Source organism: Pogona vitticeps, chromosome 3 (assembly GCF_051106095.1).
Source record: "Pogona vitticeps strain Pit_001003342236 chromosome 3, PviZW2.1, whole genome shotgun sequence".
NCBI lineage: Eukaryota > Metazoa > Chordata > Lepidosauria > Squamata > Agamidae > Pogona > Pogona vitticeps.
In genome coordinates this window covers 53,346,501-53,352,500 of record NC_135785.1, presented here as the reverse complement: position 1 = coordinate 53,352,500, position 6,000 = coordinate 53,346,501, and the positions used below count along the sequence as shown (strand labels likewise).

Genomic DNA, 6,000 nt, shown 5'->3' with positions numbered 1-6,000 from the left:
TCCAGGCTGCATGCTCTCAATCAGCAAACTACTGCTGATATTACATATATTTTTTAAAAAAGGAGGAGTGTCTTTCAGCGCTTGCGGCAGGGAGGGCAGGCACCATATTGAATCACAGATAATGCATCCATTTTGTCAGAGGTCAGAAAAGCTATTTTATGACTACAACTCTCAGAATCCTCAAGCCAAGATAGCCCGTAGCAATGCTGGCTAAAGGATTCTGGGAGCCGCAGTACAAAAAGTGATTTTTCCAAAATCTACATTTCATAGGTTCACAACATACAATATTTTTGGGTCCCAACAGGGTTGTATCCTGCTTGCTTGTGAGGTCCACAAACTTACCAACCCCACTCTGACCATGCATCTTTTTCTTTTCTGTTCTCAGGTTTTCTGTAGTGGCTGCTGACTCCCCAAAGGATAAAGGCTTGGAAAAAGGAACATAGTCGAACTGCACACATTCAGGTGACTTCCTTCCTTTACCTCCACAGATAAGCACATTAATAAGTATATTAATAACCAATAAGCAGGAACTACTGCTCTGACTGGAAGTCTCAGGAGTCTAATTAGTGGCACATTTGCCCTGCCTTCTTCTGCGCTTACGCGCGATGCATTAAGATTCTGGCAGAAGCAGAGAAATATCACTATAATTACCATCCCAATGCTATATCTGCATGGGTCACCTGCAGAAACCACTTCACACAGGGGTGGTGGTTAAGGAAGGCCTGGTGCTGGGCTTCTCCTGAATTCTAGGACAAATTGGCTGCTAGCTAGCAAAGAAAAAAAAAGAACAGTAGTACTAATGAGCCACACAGTAAATGACCTAAAAAGATTTTTCATTCTCATTGCAGAAAGTGAAACCACCTTGGGACCCCGGAAAGCATGGAGATGTTACCTTTGTTTGAACAACAACTCCCCCAATAACCTCTTAGATTGTGGGAACTTTAGTTCAAAAATGTAACTTTTCCAAAATTACCACTCATTCCAGCTCCATTGTAATAAACAGTATATCACTCGTGTCAAATTTACTAGTATTCTGAGAGCATCCAGTCTGGACTAAAAAGAGACTCATGTGGCAAAGACAGAAATTGTACTAGTGCCATAAAAGGATATTTGCAATCTAACTATTAAAGTAGAAAATAGTATCCCTGGGATATTAAAAGTGATGCAGAATATTTATTACCATCCATATCAGGTGCAATTCATCTGAAATACTTGGGCAAGTATAGAAATGTCCAAGTAAGGTATGTACAGTACATCATAACCTACAGATTGCGCATCTCTGGGTATGTTCACAATGAGCCAAGCAGAGGGCAGTAAAACTCAAATTCATGACACTAAATTCATGACCAAGATTGTAATAGCAAGGATGAAAAGGAAACTGAGTTAGGAATTTCCATCAAGGGGGGAGAAAAGCATATTGATAACTTCAGATATTCTAAAACAGGAACAATTTCTGGGTTGGGAGGATAGCTAAGTTAGTTTGTTCCAGCAAAAACAATAAAGAGTCTATGGCACCTTAAAAGATTAACAGATTCCAAAAATATTTATGGCAAATAAACTGTACCAGGTGCCAGAAGACTCTGTTGTTTAAAAAAGGACAGGAGACACAGTTCACCAAGTCTTCCTTTAATAAATGCTTTTTGCCTTGTAATGACAAAAGAAGGATTTTAATAAGCATTTAGCTTAGAAATCAGTTTGTCATTCCTGGAACAGCAAACTACTAGTGTAAATAAATCTCAACCAAGCCTTAGTGTCAGTGTAAATAAAATTAAATCAACCTTGAGAAACTAGCAAAACTTCACTCTTTAACTGCTACATTAAATTAAATGCTACATTAAGATGCCATGATAATCAGCACCCACGCACCCCCATTTTCCTTTTCAAAAAGATATAGGGCTCCCACACACTTTCATCTCAATGACTAACAGTGGCTTAGGAGCTGGGGCAAATTAAGGCAGGAAGTCAGCACAGTGGCAGTGAGTGAGGCTCATGTTCACCGTCCCCCACTGTGGCCCTGATCGAGAGCAGGAAGGCTTCTGTGACTGTTTTTTTCAACAATAAAGATACAGTATGTCACACAAATCTGGTATATGGTGTAAGTAGAGTTGCTTGGAGGAAACAATGATGGGCACATGAAGTTTAGAGATCTGGAGGAGTATAAACGTATTACACAATATGGAGCCCATACCTGTTAAGGCTACAGAGAAGAAGCTATAAATACTATATAGGGAGTAATTAAAACAAAACATTGCCAGCCTGGACACCAATGCCCATGTTTACTCAGAAGACAGTGGCGGACAGACCAATGGTGGAAAGTGGGAATAAAGATAGCAATCACCGCATTGGTGTTACATACGATGCACTTTCAGATCCTGTCTCCCACTCAGAAAAGGGACTTTAGTGAGGCAACCATCCCATGAACAAACCAGATGTTGTTTTATTTGTCCAGAGCATGCTGACATAAACGAGTAGATGAGCACTTTATGGAGAAAGAAAGGCAGTGTTTGATGCCTGCATCTTAGTACATAGAGTACATGCCCCAAAATGCGTCCATGATGGAATGTTTGCCACATTTAAAACAACAACAGCAGCAGCTGCCTGCACTTCAGGGGCAGGCCTACCATCAGGGTGTCATGAAGGGATAGCAAATCATTATTTATTGTCATAAATACAAATACTATTGTATTCACACCACCTGGGATGGACAGAAACACTTGTGCGACTTTCCACGCCATGTATCAAAATAACTGTTTTGGCTTTCATTTCTGTATACCTGATCTTGGGAACACAGAGGTGTCATTTACTGTTTGGTCCCCAATAGGAAACCATCCTGGGAAAGGCCTGGGTGCCACTTTAATCTATCAGATTAGTGATTCTAGGGTAAACTGGAAGAGGGTAACTTCAAGGCGATGAAAGGCTGGACAAATCCAATGGATATCCTATATTCTTGTCACCTCTTGTGAAAAGCCAAATCCTTGCAGGTCTAACACCCATGTCCCTAAAAGAAATTGATCCTGACTCCCAATACACTCCGAAGCTGGGGTGGGTGGGGATCCTTACAGGAGTATAATAGACAGCTGAAGTGACCTGATCCAGATTTGAGCTGATTTATGTTGTCAGAACTTTGGTCCATTAAGCTAGGCCCGTCAACTCTGACAAGCAGCAACTCTCCAGGGTCCTACCTGAAGATGTTTCTGTTGTTCCCTGCTGGTCTCCCAGCTCAAGCACTAACCAGGCCAAGCCCTGCTTAGCATCTGAAATGAGATGAGACTGGATTTATGTCTAGCCTGGCACGTTGGCATTTTAAATGAGAAAAAAAGAATGTGCTTTTGGGGCTGAGAAGAACAACCAATAGATGTTTGAAAGTTACATCTTATTCTCTAAAAGCAAGAATTCCAAACCCGTATCAGAAAAAGCAGCCACATTTCTGCAGCCAGCAGGGACTTCCATGCTCACTGGAGAGGAAGGCAGCCTCTTTCTTTTCCAACACTCCCTCCCCCACCCCCCGTGCTGCTCCTTTGCTACTTAAAAATCAATGTTTCCTCTGACCCGTAGCTTAATATGGCATGCGTGGCTGCTTCAAAGGCACATCTTATACATATCTATCACTGATAGTTCAAGGCATAGTATCCCCTTCAAGCGACACATGGATGATGGAGAAAACACACACATCAAAGTGTGTATCTGTGAGCCTGTCTATCACCGAGAGAGAGGATAGCTTAGGAAAATTACAACTAATCTCTCCTGCTAGATGGGAAATTCAAAGACTGGTTGTCAAAAAAAAAAAAAAAAAGAAGAAGAAGAAGAAAGAAAAAGAAAAGAAAAGAAAAGAAAAGAAAAGAAAAGAAAAGAATTTTCCATAGCTCTCAAACAAGGCAGATTGTTGGCTTGAGGATTCTGGGAACTGTAGTCGAAAAAAGTAATGTTTCCAAGTTCTTGGACATAGGACACATTTTCAGAAGTTATGACCTCCCCAAGATGTTACCTCACTTCTTCAGACCCTCTGACAGAGATGATCTTCCTACAAGGATAATGTTACCTATCCTTCATATATGTTTTTGAGATCTGGCACCTGAAGATGTTTGCACACACAATTTGGAGTTGAGCCCAACTGCCATTAATTATCACCATCTGAAACATCCCCCCCTTCCGCTTTCACAACACATCTCTGAATCAGACATTACAATCTGCCACTACAACATTTCTGACTGATTCCTCCAAGTTTGAGAACAAAGTGTGAGACCAGATGGGAACAGCAGATATTTAAGTTGCAAAACACACTAAAGAGCAGTTCTACCCTCAAAGTTCATATAAAGGTGTTGAGTTTGGCATTTCAAGCCTTAAATAACCAGCGCAGACTACTGCAAAATGCTCTGTGTGACTGTGTAATTGGAATTAGTCCACCAGGTGTTTGAACTGTTAACTTCTGCAACAATGGTGGTATCTCTTCAGTCTTATGGTAATATCACTGCTTTCTGATTCGTTTCTGGGTCCGAATTCAGGGTGGTTGTATTGACCTGTAACAGCTAAATATCTGAAAGATTGCCTCTTTTGATGAGTCTGCTCCTAGATTACAGTTCTTTCCTGAGTCCTAATTATATGTCCCTCTTAAAGTGGCCAGGTGGATGCACAGGATTCTGTGCTTGCTTCCTAACTAAGGAATTCTCTCACTAGGAAGATTAGACCAGCTTTTTCTTTCTTCAGTTTTGAGGAGGCAATAAATTTGGCTTTGTTCCATATGGCTTTTGAGGATTTTTAATACATGAAAAACATGTTATTTTTAAAGGCCAAAGAGCAGCCTCTCCAATCTCCTTCCACAGAGCCCTATAGCTGTTGATATATGTAACCAGTTTGAAACCAGAAAACTTCAAGAATCGACTCCTCCATATCAAAACCCATATTCTGAGGCTCTCCCCATCAGTCCTTCACCATCAAAAATGTGGTTGCTAGAAACAAGAAGCAAACATTTTTCCTTTGCGGTTTATGAACTATAGAATGATGATGCTTATATTGCCGTTAAGTCAGTTCCAAGGGTTTCCTGCATGCAAAATACTCAGAAGTTATTGTTTACCTTTCCCTTCTTCTGGGAGTCACAGGGAGGAATTCAACCTCTGACCTCGGGCTTTCCAGGTACAACTGACCAAGCTTATGCCCTCCTAAATATGGTCAGATGATAAATGCCGAAGTCCTATACTATGCCAAGTGTAAGAGGCTCCATAATATTATGCAAAAATGTGTATTATTCTAATGTAAGGTTTGGTTTTGTTCTAAACTTAGAGGTTCCTTATAATCTGAGGCCCTAAACTGTGGCTTACATAGTTTGTAAATACAACACTACTGTTACCAGAGGTTCAGCTGGCTCCTTTTTTTGCCCAGGTCTTTAAACGCTTCTGTTATTTTTAGTACTTCTTAAGATTGTTTGGTTCTTTTAAACACTACTTTAGAATATCAGTCTTGAAGAAGTTTTCACCTGCTATTGCTAATATGCTTTTTACAGTGATGTTTCATAATGGTGTTTTTTTGTTTGTTTGTTTTTGCTGCTATTGGTTTGTTTGTTTTATTCTTAGGATTGTTTTCACATTTTCCTCTGACTTATATTTTTATTTGTAAGTCATCTTGAGCTTGATTTTATCAGAGGAAAGTAGTATAAAAGATTAAAGTAAAAAAAAATACCTGCAGGACACCTGTAACCAGATACATTTTCTTTCATGCGGAGGGGGAAATCACAGTGCCAGCCCAAGTCATTTTAGTGTCGAAGTCAAAAGGCTCCCCCAGGCCATGTATTTCACATGAAAACACTGACTGGACCAGCAGCTGAATGTCAACACTGGTGACAGCACTGGATTGCAGGATAATGGCGCCCCATTTTCTTCAATTTCAGGGCCAAAACAGAGTGGCAAGGAGTGGGCCTTATGATATCACATAATGTGCCTTAACTATGTCAGAAAGGCAGGGCAGGCAAGGGTTAAACACAAGCATAAGATCCATAGAAATGTTTTG

At 40.5% G+C, this 6,000-nt stretch overlaps 1 protein-coding gene and 1 long non-coding RNA gene across 5 annotated transcripts in view; one reads left to right on the top strand and one right to left on the bottom strand.

The window, feature by feature from the left end:
- Positions 1-986, top strand: part of LOC144587887 (uncharacterized) — a 24,092-nt gene extending 23,106 nt beyond the window's left edge. For both annotated transcript variants that reach the window (XR_013543082.1, XR_013543083.1), the window contains exons 3-4: positions 386-462; positions 849-986. This is a non-coding gene — a long non-coding RNA (uncharacterized LOC144587887). The remainder of the gene's footprint in view (positions 1-385; positions 463-848) is intronic.
- Positions 1-6,000, bottom strand: part of KCNIP2 (potassium voltage-gated channel interacting protein 2) — a 133,968-nt gene that overhangs the window by 92,601 nt on the left and 35,367 nt on the right. The window lies entirely within an intron of this gene.